The sequence below is a fragment of the Peromyscus maniculatus genome, chromosome 8, assembly GCF_049852395.1.
Source record: "Peromyscus maniculatus bairdii isolate BWxNUB_F1_BW_parent chromosome 8, HU_Pman_BW_mat_3.1, whole genome shotgun sequence".
Lineage (NCBI taxonomy): Eukaryota > Metazoa > Chordata > Mammalia > Rodentia > Cricetidae > Peromyscus > Peromyscus maniculatus.
In genome coordinates, this window is record NC_134859.1 from 26,082,535 (window position 1) to 26,096,076 (window position 13,542).

Sequence of the window (13,542 nt, forward strand, 5' to 3'; positions counted from 1 at the left end):
TTTGTAGAATACGGCCTACAGACATATTTTTAAATGACTACCAAAAAAATTAAGCAAATGACATAAATGAAATGGACAGGCTGGTTATGGATCTCTAAGACATTAGAAACCATGCCCGCCGGAGTGACTGTAGAAATACACCTGTCACTTAATTCAAGTCAGAATTGCTAGAGGAAATTGACGTAAGACAAATTTGTGGAATATTCTAAGTGGCCAAACCAAATACTTAGGTAGCCCACTAACCAGCAATTTTTTTTTCTAGATGATGTAAAGATCTGTGTGGAAAGAATCTGTCATCTCTCCTATGCACCCTTCAGGAATTCCAAAGTACTCTCTCAGGTAAATTCAGTTAGTCATTCACATAATGAAACCCACGGGAGTGGTTGTTATCATTCACAAATTTTCAGACACAATTCCTTCAGCACAATCATAATAACCTCCACAAATGATAACTTACTTCAGTAACAATTCTTTTTTTCCATGTAAAGAGACTCCATATAGAAAATTTAGCTATATTTAGTGTCTGGGTACAATTTGTATTGTGCTACTTATGATTAGTAGACCTCAATGGATTTTCTTATCTGATGAATAGTCCTTGAATTAAGCTATTTTGATATGTTTTCTAATATTTTCATATTTGTAGCAGGCTTTCCTGAATCACCTTTCCCACTAGCTCTTATAACTTAATTTAACCTGTTTCTCTTCATCTATATTTTGCCTCGGGGCTTTTTACCTTTCTTTCATTGTGTATGTTCTAACTTTTCCTGTTTCTTCAATGTCTGTCTGTCTGGCAGATGCCTGGTTGTCTGTCCCCAGGTGTCTCCCTCTCTTTTTCCCTCATTATCTTCTCTCTCAAGACTAGATTTCTCCTTCTACTTACCCTCTCTGCCTGCCAGTCCTGCTTATCCCTCTACTGCCCAGGTATTGGCCATTCAGTTCTTTATTATACCAATCAGGTGCCTCAGACAGACAAGGTGAAACAAATGTAACACATCTGTACATAGTTAAAGTAATATTCCACAATACATATTTTATTCTCTAGTACTTATAAAATACATGATTTAAAAATTCATTTTGTAATCATATTACCTATTTATATTAATAAAATGAAGCTCATTTCATTGCAAATTATAAGTATATGTATATACATACATGCAGATAAAATTATATTAAACTTTGAAAAATATAGACAGCAGAATGAAGAAAACTGCCACTCATATCCTCTCACCCATAAGGAATTGCAATTAAATGAGAGTATTTATTGATTATGGCTGTCATTAGTGTTTATATTAAATTTTCCAATTTTATTAATTTTGTTTGTTTGGTTGGTTGTTTTTTGAGATGGGGTTTCTCTGTGTAGCCCCGGCTGTCCTGGAACTGACTTTGTAGACCAGATTGGCCTCAAACTCACAGAGATACTCCTGCCTCTGCCTCCCAAGTGCTGGGATAAAAGGTGTGTAGCACCATGGCCCCAGATCAATTTTATTCTTAATTTAAAGCAGTGGTAATAGTTTTGCTATTGTGGTCACTACTATCTCCAGAAGCAAGTTATGAGATTCAATATTGTGAGCCAGTGCAATCTATCTGTAGGAAAAAGGTGCTCTTGGTACAAGCCTGATGATCTGAGGCTGCTCCCTGGAATCCCACTTCAAAAGCCAAATCAATGGTGTTCTTCTGTATTCCAGGCATTTGTAACAGGAAATAAGACAGAGACAAAAGGATTTCTGAGAAGCTTGTGGGGACAGATAACCTGGAGCAAGTTGTGCAATGGCAGGAACATCCAGAAAGACGAACTCGATGAGGTAGACGAGAACTGAGTATTGAAAGTTATCCTTTCCCAAAAACTGTCTTCTGACTACCACAAGTGTACTATGGCACAGAGAGAGAGAGAGAGAGAGAGAGAGAGAGAGAGAATAAATGAGTATATAAATTTCAAAATTATAAGTTGGATTGTATAGTATCTCATGAGAAATGACAATACAGATTTTATTTCTGGCAATTACTCAGTAGATGATCCTTCTTTGGAAAATATTTGTAACTATTTGGGAAATATTAAATAAACAACTATACTAAGTATTAAAAAATGTCTAAAGTGGTGTGAAAGTATAAAGAAATTAAGGCAGAATGCAAGCAAAGTTGAATTAGGCCTACGATTGTGGCTTTTCTCTGGCAACTTAAAAAGTTACCACCTGTTCTCTATTTTTCCTAGGATTTCCTTGTTTGTAGTCCTATATTGAAGAAAATTCCTCAACCCCAGAAATTCAGGATGGCTAGATACAGTAGAATCTCATTGATAGGTCTCAGAGGACTCACACAAAAGCACACATTGACAAGGAAATCAGAATGTGAAAACAGAAAGATATTTCACATGTCAAGGGAACCTCCTCCTCAATGTTTGTTTCTGTGTGAGAAGTTAAGGGTGTTAAAGAGCCCAGAGAATGCAAACTGCAAGATTGAAGAAGTAGCATCCATATCAGCTATCATTTTCTGCCATGCAGTCTGGCAACTGAACCCCGACAAATGAAGGTTCTTCATCAGTACCTCAAAGTTCACTCGAATTCCGGGACCATGGTCTATCTGGGTTCTAATGAAGTACTGATTTGTCATGAGGCTAACAACAAAACTGACACCGACCCACTTGAAAATGGTGCAGAGTATATTCTCCACTAGCTTATGGTGACTGGTAAATAATTTAACACTTATTACATCAAAAACCATCATTCTTCAGAGAAACACTACATACCAGAATCTTTTTCACGCATTATGTATGACATCTGATACATGGTAAAATCATAAGCTGTACACAGTACAGAGCATTAAGACATAGCAATTGCAATTACAGTTTATAGAAGCAGATAAATGTGAGATGTCCTAAATTTTGCAATTAGCAGATAATAACCTCCACTCAACCATAAAAAGTAATTCAAAGACTTAATGAAAACTATGGTCATATGTTTGTTGTGGATATCACTCTATATAAATAAAATGCTGATTTGCCAGTAGCCAGGAAAGAAGTATAGGCAGGACAAGCAGAGAATTCTGGGAACAGGAAGGCTGAGCCAGGAGATGCTGCCAGCCACCAAGATGAGAAGCAGGATGTAAAGTACTGGTAAGCTACAAGCCATATGGCAAGGTATAGATTAATAGAAATGGGTTGATTTAAGATAGAAGAACTAGATAACAAGAAGCCTGCCACGGCCATACAGTTTGTAGGCAATAAAAGTCTCTGTGTGTTTACTTGGTTGGGTCTGAGTGGCTGTGGCACTGGCGGGTGAGAGAGATTTGTCCTGACTGTGGGCCAGGCAGGACCAGGAAAACTCTAGCTACAAATGTTTATATGGACAAATGAACGAATGGCATAGAATCCCAGCAGAAAGGAGAAATTGTATGAAGAGGATAAAAGAGAATATCTGTAACTAAACTTTTCAGTGAGTGGAAAGAGAAATATACATAGTAGCAGACAGACAATGGGGGCAGGGATAACAGAGGAAGTGATTGAGAAACACTAAAGAGAATGAAACAAGATCAATGAAAAATATACTTTATAGAAACACTAGAAAAAAATACTGCAAATAAGAGTATAAGTGCCCCAGGAATGGTGAGTGAATAACAAGCTTCCTACGAAGTGCTGGAGATGGAGCAGAGGAAATTAGGCAGACACATAGTGAGGCAATAGTGGCTGCAAATTCCTCAAACTAGCCAGAAATATTAACATATGGATTCACAAAACACAGCAATTCCAAGCAGTGTACATAATGAAAAAAATCTTCGTAGTCACACATATAAAATATAGAATGTTAACCACGACATTACAGCTCTGCAATATGATGATGGGTGACATATCCAAAATGACTGCAGCTCCCCACTGGAGTCTTGGAAACCTAGCAGTAACTACAGACTCAAAGAGGAATAATCTTCCTCCCCCAGCAACTATACAATGTCCATAGCACTTCAGGAAGGGATGTTGAGCACAAAGCATGGAACTAATGAGACTACATGCATCACCCTAAAATAAAAAGATGTAAATTAGGGGAGGCTTTGAGAGGGACATGAGGGGATTTGGAATGTGGGAACAGAAGTAGATATGATTATATTCCATTGTATGCAGGTATGACATTCTCAAAAAATGAAGGATTTTTTTAAATTGTGGCTGAGACACAGCAATGACATGCTTAAATAATTAAAATGGGACACACACATAAAATTTGGTAAACTGTTCATAAATTAAAGAAAAATAAAAACTTTTTTTTTAGATAAGTGAAGGCTGGGAGACCTTGTCACCAGTGTAGCTGAACTAAAACTAATGCTAAGGACCTCATGCTGAGAGAACTGCCAGATAAAAACACAGATCCATAAAGAGTAACTCTAGAAACACTTAACATAACAGAAAATGTAATATAGTTCAACAGAATTTCCCTAAAACTCAGTTTGCTATGTTTTTACAATAAAAACTCCAACCCTACAATGCAAACAAAAACATTGCTGTGTATTTTGTAGTTTATAACAGACATGCACATAAAATATATGCAAGCAACAGCATCACAAAGAAGCCCAGACATTGAGTTAAATAAAATTATAGTGTGACACATTTCCTGCATATCCTTTGAAGAGATAACAGCATGTCTGTAAATAGACTTTGACAAGACAGAGATGAAAATTCTCATCTTTAAACACCACAACAAAAGATATATCTAAATGTCATTAAATTAAAAATCTAATCTAAAAATAATTGAATAAAGGCAAAACAACCAGAAAATGCTGAATACAGTGTTTAACAGGCAGCTCAGTGGCAAATAGCACCATTGTTCCTCCTGAGATTTCCAGTGCCCACATGGTAGCTCACAACTCTCTGTAACTCCAGTTCCAGTGGAATTCACACACTTCTCTGGTCTCTATGGGCACCAGGCTATCATGTGATCCACAGACATACATGCAAGCAGATGATTCATACATGAAAAAAAGATATTTAAAAAGAAAATACTGAATATAAGAGGACTATAATGCAACAAACATACATAATAGCTAAATGCTGCATGAAAGTATCTACGAATATTAGGAGCATCACAAGTGCAGATGGCGTGAGTGAGAAAGGCTCCCATAGGCTCATGTATTTGATGCTTAGTCACCAAGGAGAGAGACTGGGTTAAAAGAACTAGGAAGCATGACCTTTCTGAAATAAGTGTGACTTTGTGCGAGGAAATGTGTCAGAGAGAGTGGATTCCAAGGTTTCAAAAGCCCCATGCCAGCATGTCTGGTTTTCTCTCTCCCTCTCCCTCTCCCTCTCCCTCTCCCTCTCCCTCTCCCTCTCCCTCTCCCTCTCCCTCTCCCTCTTCCTCTCCCTCTCCCTCTCCCTCTCCCTCCCCCTCCTCCCCTCTCTCTCTCCCTCTCTCCCTCTCTCTCCCTGTTGTCTGTGAGTCAGGATGTAAAACTTCCAGCTACTGCTCCAGTGCCATCTCTATTGTTTGTTGCCACATGATGATCATGGACTAACCCTCTATAACTGTAGCAAATGTAAAACCTATGTTTGTATAGTTAAAATGATTTCTTTTGTGAGTGTTGCCATGCTTGTGGTGTTTCTGCACAGCAAGAGAACAGTAGCTAAGACAGTGAGAGACAATTCATCTTTATAACGTTAAAACAATTGATTAACCAGGAAGGCATAAAAATCATAAACTTATAAAACTGAAAACAAGGCTTCAAAGTGAGTGTCACAAAGCCTGATGGAGAAGGGGGCATAGAAATATGGAGACGACAGACAGACAGACAGACAGACAGACAGACACACACACACACACACACACACACACACACACACACACACACAGTGACCATTCTAGACCACACTCTGTAACTGAAGAATAGAGTACAAACCATGCATTCCTTTAAGCCATTCATAAAATAAGAATCAGTAAATTTCAAATAAGATTACTATATCAGAATTCACTGAGTAATCTATCCTCAATAAAAAAAAATTCCAAAATATTTGAGTACCGAGCAAAGTCCTTCTGATATCATGGTTCAGAGTTGAAAGTCAGACGCATTTATTTCATGTAAAATGAAATGAAAACAAAGCATATCAATATTCATGTTGTAAAGTTAAAACAGATTTTAGAGGAAAATTTATAGCAATAAGTAGTTAGAAGATGAAAAGCTTCAAAGTAATGATCGAAGCATACAAATTCAGAAACAAGGAAACGAGGAAATTAATTCAAAACACGGAAGCTCCAGGCTGTGCATTTGTAGGTTTGAAGCAGAGAAAGATTTGTTCAAGTGCATGTGATAATACTGTGATGTCTGGGAACATAAGCAAACAGGGTGTGGTCTAACCTAAGCAAGCAGGGCATGGTCTAACCTCATGCGCCTGATTTAGCTTCATCTCCGGCTACTTTCAGAAGTGCTGTCTGTACTCAAAGCATAGCAGTGCTTCACAGTATGCAGAGTACATTTTTATTTCCCAGCCCTTGAGTTTTCACGCATGTTGTTGTCTCTGCATAATAATCTTCTCCTCGCTATTTATTTCCTACTCACTTTGCAAATTCCATCTTAAACACATTTGCTTCCCTGACTAATGAATTTAGTTAAGTCTCCACATTAAGAAATATGGTTTCTTAGGCTCATGAGTGAGCTCAGAGCTAGACTTTGTTTAGACAAAGTGTTCTACTTATGAGTGAGAATTGTTGAGACCATGACTGGAAAAAGCACAGGGACAAATAGCCAAACTAGTGGAAACACATGAACTATGAACCAATAGCAGAGGAGCCCCCAACTGGATCAGGCCCTCTGGATAAGTGAGACAGTTGATTAACTTGAACTGTTTGGGAGGCCCCCAAGCAGTGGGACCTGGACCTGTCCACAGTGCATGAGCTGGCTGTTTGGAACCTGGGGCCTATGCAGGGACACTTTGCTCAGCCTGGGAGGGGGGAACTGGACCTGCCTGGACTGAATCTACCAGGCTGAGCTGAATCCCCAGGGGAGTCCTTGCCCTGGAGAAGATGGGAATGGGGGGTGGGGTGGGGATGGGGGGGCACGGGAGGAGGGAGAACAGGGGAATCCATGTCTAATATGTAAAATTAAAGTAAATTATAAAATAAAAAATACAATAAAAAATAAAGTGTTCTACCACTGAAGCTACTTGTCCAGTTAATCTTAAAATTTCTATTATTTGAAACAAAAATGATTTTCTCTACATAGTTGTGCAATTGCTTGTGTTTTGTTTTGGTTTGTTTTTTTAATTTTTCCCCGGTTTAGTCATACATTTCAAGATGGTAGAAATTTTGATAAGTGTTATTTGGACTGTGGAATAAAAGTTACGTGGCTGATTATTTTACATACAAATCCTACTATTTATGTTATGCCTCATTCCTTAGGTTTCATATAGCACTTGCACATTAAAGAATCTTCCCGTGGGTTAGGTTGAAAAGCTAATGCAAAAATATTATGTAATTTATGTGTTGTTACATAAGATGACTGTGCTCTTTACTTCTTTCTCTAATGAAATACTGACAAAAATAGATTGAAGGGGAAAGGATTAGGTTTTGGTTTTGGTTTGTTTGGTTTTCATTTCATGTGTATGTCTGTGTGTCTACATGGATTTATATGCACCTTATGTGTGCACATGTTGGTGAGGACTAGAAGGAGTCTATTCCCCTGGGACTGTAGTTACAGATGATTGTTAGGCACCTTGTGGGTGCTGGGAAACAAACTCAGGTCCTCTGCAATCACAGCATGTGTTCTTAACTACTGAATGATCTCTGGCCCCAGGAAGCATTTATTTTATCTCAAAGTTCAGAGGAGCACAATCCATCATGTTAGGGAATGCAGGGTGATGGCAACATGAGATGGCTAGTCACAATGAATCCACAATTAAGATGAAAACTGATGTCCTGTTCAGTGCCTTCTTTCTCTTTCCCTTTTTACCTACTCTGAGGCTCCTGTCCACATTGTGCCACCCATATTCAGTGTGAGGCTTCAATTCTTAGTAAAAATCTCCCTGCAAAATCCCTTATATATGAAAATATGTCCCCTAGGAGATCAGATCCCAATCACAGTCAAACTGATGATGAAGATTAGTCATCACAGGAACACATGAAATCCAAGTGACCTTGTGTATCATATTTGAGTCCAAAGTCTCATTAAAGAAACCAAGGGCAATTACAATCATAAATATTCATTTGAGGTTAGTGCTTAGATTTATAGTATTATCAGACTTCACCAAATGATAAAGTTGACCCTTTGTGCTCAAGTAAACTCAAAAAAATTATTTTAGAACTTAATTCTCCAGATGGTTACATGTAACAATATACTATTAACTCATTTTACCAAATCATTCATTTACTGATACATCCAGTAAACAACACAGTGTCACACCACCAACTAGATACTGGGAAGCACAGTTATGTATAAACTATATTTTTCCTCTCATAGCCTGACCATATTTATTAGTATGCTACTTAATTATCAAATTTATTTATATACATTTTAAGCAAAAAGATTTAAGGTGAAATATTTGTCGACCTTAACAAATTTTTATGAATGATTATGAGATTTTAATGTTGATTATAATACCAAGTAACACTTTTTGAAATTTCTAGAGTTTGCCCATGGAATTAGGTGCTTTAAGAATTTTTATACCTTTACAAATTTCAATGAATCAATGTAGAGTTGAGAATTCATCAAAAAATGTTGAATATAATTTTACATCCAAAATTTATTTAGCAACTACCTGATCAAGTCTTCACTTTAGAAGGGAAGAAGGGGTAGGAAAAGAATATTTTAATCATGTGGACCACATAACTAGCCCTTTGATAGCAGTAAGGGCTCCTTGTTGTATTGTTCTAATAACATATTTATATAGATCTTGTGTAATTAGTTTATTGTGTATACATGTTTATATTTCACATTTGAATCTTGTTGTAAACATATAACCTTTAAAACTTTTAATTTGATTTTTGTAATTTCAAAATATATAAACTACATGCAGATCTCTGAAGAGAAAATACATATATATGTATAATATATATCTTACATATCTATATCTATATCTATATCTATCTATATATATATATCTTGAAGAACTGTTATAATATATAATGGATTCTTAGCTCCTGTTTTGGTGGCAATTCGGAATTGTAAAGTAGAACCAATAGGTAGTAATGACCCCCCCCATATCTACTGTCTTTACCAATGGCCAGTATTTCCATTTAAGCCTAAATACCTTTAACATTATTAGGGTTATATTAATTTTACTCTCACAGAATCCAAATGTATATGAAAAGCTGACACGAATTTTGACATCGTCAAAGACAGTTCAATCACTCTTATAATTTACCTGACACTCCAATTTCAGAACCATTTTACTACTATTTAATAATACAAATTATTAAATATATCACCATACTTAAATGAATTATAACATACTTTACTTGCTAAGTAACCATTCCGGTAACAGACAGTTCTCCTCCGTAACTTCAACGTATTAAGAAACCATTTTGAGCCAGGAGGTGGTGGCACACGCCTTTAATCCTAGCACTCCTGAGGCAGGGGCAGGCAGATCTCTGTGAGTTCGAGGCCAGCCTGGGCTACAGCGTGAGTTCCAGGAAAGGCGCAAAGCTACACAGAGAAACCCTGTCTCGAAAAACCAAAAAAAAAAAAAAAAAAAAAAAAAAAACAAGAAAGAAAGAATTTTCAAATCTGGAAATAGTGAATTACTTGCAGGAAACCCCACATTAAACATGTTAGGAGCCAACAGCCATCCTCAATCTTCCATCATCTTATGCTCCACGCATAGAATGAGGCCAAGTTCCCCTTATAAGTTAAAACTTTCCTCTAGTAGGACTCCTTCAATCCTTGGCAGATAAAATTGAATTTCCTGTATGTATCTATCTGCGCCCCCCCCCCACGCCATGCCCCACTCATATCCAACTGTACATAGGAAAAAAGTAAACATTTAGAGAACCCTGGAGCAAATGACTTTTCATCTGGACTAAAAACATTCAGTCTATGCCACCTTTAAGTAGTACCAACCTAGTCCCACCACAGCCGTGGTCTCTGTTGCCAACAAAGGTTACACTGAAGGCTGGAGTCAGGGCCGAAACTAAGCCATACCACCACCTGAGCCATTCTGATCTGAGTGGCTTGTGCTTCCACCCAGAGCCAGGATATTGTCTGGGATCAAGCCTCTGCCAAAGAGGCATGTCTAGCTTCATGGTCTTGCTGCAACTGGGGTCTGTGTTGATGTATTTGGCCGGTGTTGCCTCATAGGGCCATGAAAACCATTCATGATAGAATCGAAAGGTCACGCTGAGCCAGCCCTGCCCTTCACTGACCCGGGGATAGCTGGTCCTGCCTCTTGTTGGACGCTGTACCAAGAGAGCTGGCCCTGACACTCATGGGAAAGCCGTGTCCCTCCCCTCACCACAAGTTGGGGAGAGCTGACCATGTTGGTTTGGGCATAGGGGAGTTGGCTCCACCCCTCGCCTGAGGGTGGGGGCAGGTGGCCCTAGTGGCCTGGACTGCCCAGCTCAACTACCAGGCAGACCCAAAGCCAGGCCTGGGGTTGGCCCACTCTAACTTCTATCCCATCTAGAACTGCTGGAGTTTGTAAAGGGTCTGGTCCACTGGATTTTCATGATTTGGGGCAGCTGTAGGATATCCAAGAGGAGTTTTGGTGAGGATCCAGTCATGATAGTGAACCAGAGACCAGAGACCTTGAAACAGACCAGTGATTCATTGCAATGAACATTTGCAAGTAAAGCTGGTTGGATTGGACAAAAGGGCGTACTGTGTGACACATCATGGCTCCCAGTGCCACCAGGACTGAAGTAGAGGTATTGGAGAGGTATGAAAGATGGAGGAGTAAAGAGCATTTTGTTGTTGTTTTGTTTTGTTTTTGTTATTTCAGTTTTTTATTTGTTTGTTTTTCTCTTTGTGTTTGCTTGGTTTGGTTTGGTTTAGTTTGATTTTTCTTTTTAATTTCCATTTTCGGATGCCACTGCAGGGAGAAGGGGAGGATATGGAGAGGGTGGGAGGTGAGCAGAACTGGGGTTCATGATATGAAATTCCCAAAGATTCAATAAAGAAATTGTTTGTTTAAAAAGAAAATAATATCAAAAAACTTTAAAACTTTGTAACTACTAAAAAAAATCCTATATCTGATAAAAGAAATGCATATTTGTATGCTTGTACATATGTGTCCATATAAATATAGATATGAGAAGCTTAAATATGCTTAAATGTTTGTAAGATATAGTTAATATATCAATGAAAGTTGTCATCTTCCCATCTTACATGTAAAATCCTCAAGTACAAAGATTGTATCTACTTTTTTTTTTGAAGTCTTATGTTTTGTTTTTTTAAGGCTTGACTTATCGGGGACTAAGGGGGTCCAGCCCCTCAATAGTCCCCTCCCAGGGTCCGGGAAGAATCTACAACCAGCTGATAATTAATCTTTGATGAGAAGAAATGAATCTATGTACACGAAACTCCTTAGTACATATACTTTATTATTCTGTGTCAGTTACAAGCTTATATTCTGCTCTCATATTTAGGTCATCTTTAGCCTGATTTCTCTCTACACTTGTCTGCAATCCCCTCTACGTTCTATCTTAATTCCTTCATCTAGTTCTGCCCCTTCTAGGTTCTCATCCATCTTGTTCCTTCCCATATCATCTCCTCTACCATCTCCTCTCTCCTCTTCTCATTCTACCTCATCTTGTTCTTCCCTATCTGGCTCTTCCTCCTCTTCCATCTCGTTCCTCTAGTACTCTCTTGTAGCCCTTCAATCTACTTCTTTCCCATCTCAGTTTGTTCCTCTCAAGTTCTTACCCATCTAGTTCTTCCATTCTCTTTTCTCTTCTCTTTTTTATGTCCTGGAAGTCCCGGTATATAAAGGGAGGGTCCGAGCTAAATTGTGTAAAGCTATTACTTAACGTCCATCTCTCCTAGGCGGTGTCTCCTTGTGGAATTTACCATAAGTCAGGAGACTTGCATGTGGGCTGTTATCATTGTTAGTCCTTGGAAGTTGGGCACCCATCTGGGTGGTGTTTCCTGTAGTCCTTGAAAGTGGCTAAGGGAGATAATCTGATTCCAGAGAAAGCCTTTCCTGAGGCTGTTCTCCAAATACCTGGAATGTGTATGTCCAGAGAGTGCTCAGTCTACACTGTTAGTCCTTCTTAGGGGAAAGTCAATTGAGAAAACTATGAAGGCACACATGATTTTCATAACAGAAGACAGCTGATATATAACAAGCCAAGTAACACCAAAAACTCCTTGGGATTTGGCTTCCTCTGGAGGAATTCCATGATCCCTCCAGGTAGTGACTTTGCCATAACCAGCTGAGTTCTTATGATATATTCCTGCGGCCCACAGCATTGACTATTTCAGGAACTGAATAGATCTCCTTCATTCTCTCAGTTCATTTGATTACATATTACTGGAGGAAAATACATTGTTAATTGTGAAAAATTCTTCAGTATCACTCTCCCTGACCTCAGCTACATAATCTGTAGAAGCATGATTACCACGTAACTGGGAACATTGGACCAAAAGAACCTGAAAATCATAATTTAATATTAGTAAGTACAGACAGTTATACTTAACTTGTCACTTGTTATAGGGAAGTAGTAAAGTGACTCACTAGGACCCCGAAAATATGGGAAAAAGTAAAAATGGTAAGGTAGTAGGCTCTGTGTTCCTACCATCATCATTAAAGTGGTGACGGGGATGAGCTCAGGGGGTTGAATTCCCAGATTCTGGGCTAGATAAATAACATGAGCATTTCTCTGTGTGTTCTGAAAGAGAAAAATCTTCTCCTACATCCTCAGGTTTGAGTTTTTAGAAATCATATGCACAGTCCCATGTTAAGACAAGAATAATTATAGCCCTTAAAGGTACATCAACACCCCCTCCCCCCAGCCTCATGTCATAACTTAGTTCATCTCCTCTCTCTCCAGGTTACTACGGTGTCCATTATATGGAAAAGGTTACACTTACTGGATCTAGTTACCAGAGAGTTACAACTAGTCTACAAATTTGTAAGGTGGCAGCATGCCAGAAAGTGAAGGTAAATAAGCCAGAAGTTTACCGTTCTCTGTGGAAGTCTGCTGGAGTCAAGCTCCAACCTGTCCAAGGGTACTTCAGGGAAAGAAGAGAAAAATGAGGAAATGATAGAAAGATAGAAAGAGACAATAAGAAAGACAGAGACACAGAATGGCTTCCAGAGTGCCCTGGATCAATACCCAGTCACCCTGAGGTTTATTCCAAAGGGCTTTTTATACAATGCCAAAGGGAGAGGCAAGATCAAAGCACAATGTACAGCCAAGTGTAGACCCTTCAAAATACCTGGTAACCATGCCTGTGGCCAAATCATCCCATTATGCAACCTTGCTGGGGAAAGCAAGCTCAGATTCTCTGACCTTGAGTAATTTGAGCCCACACAGTTCTTTTAACACCAGTTTGGTGAAATGATGAATTGAAGATCCTCTGGAAGATGGAGGATAAATTGCTGCTTCTGGCCCCTCTTTCAGTCAGGAGGTCTTTTGATTT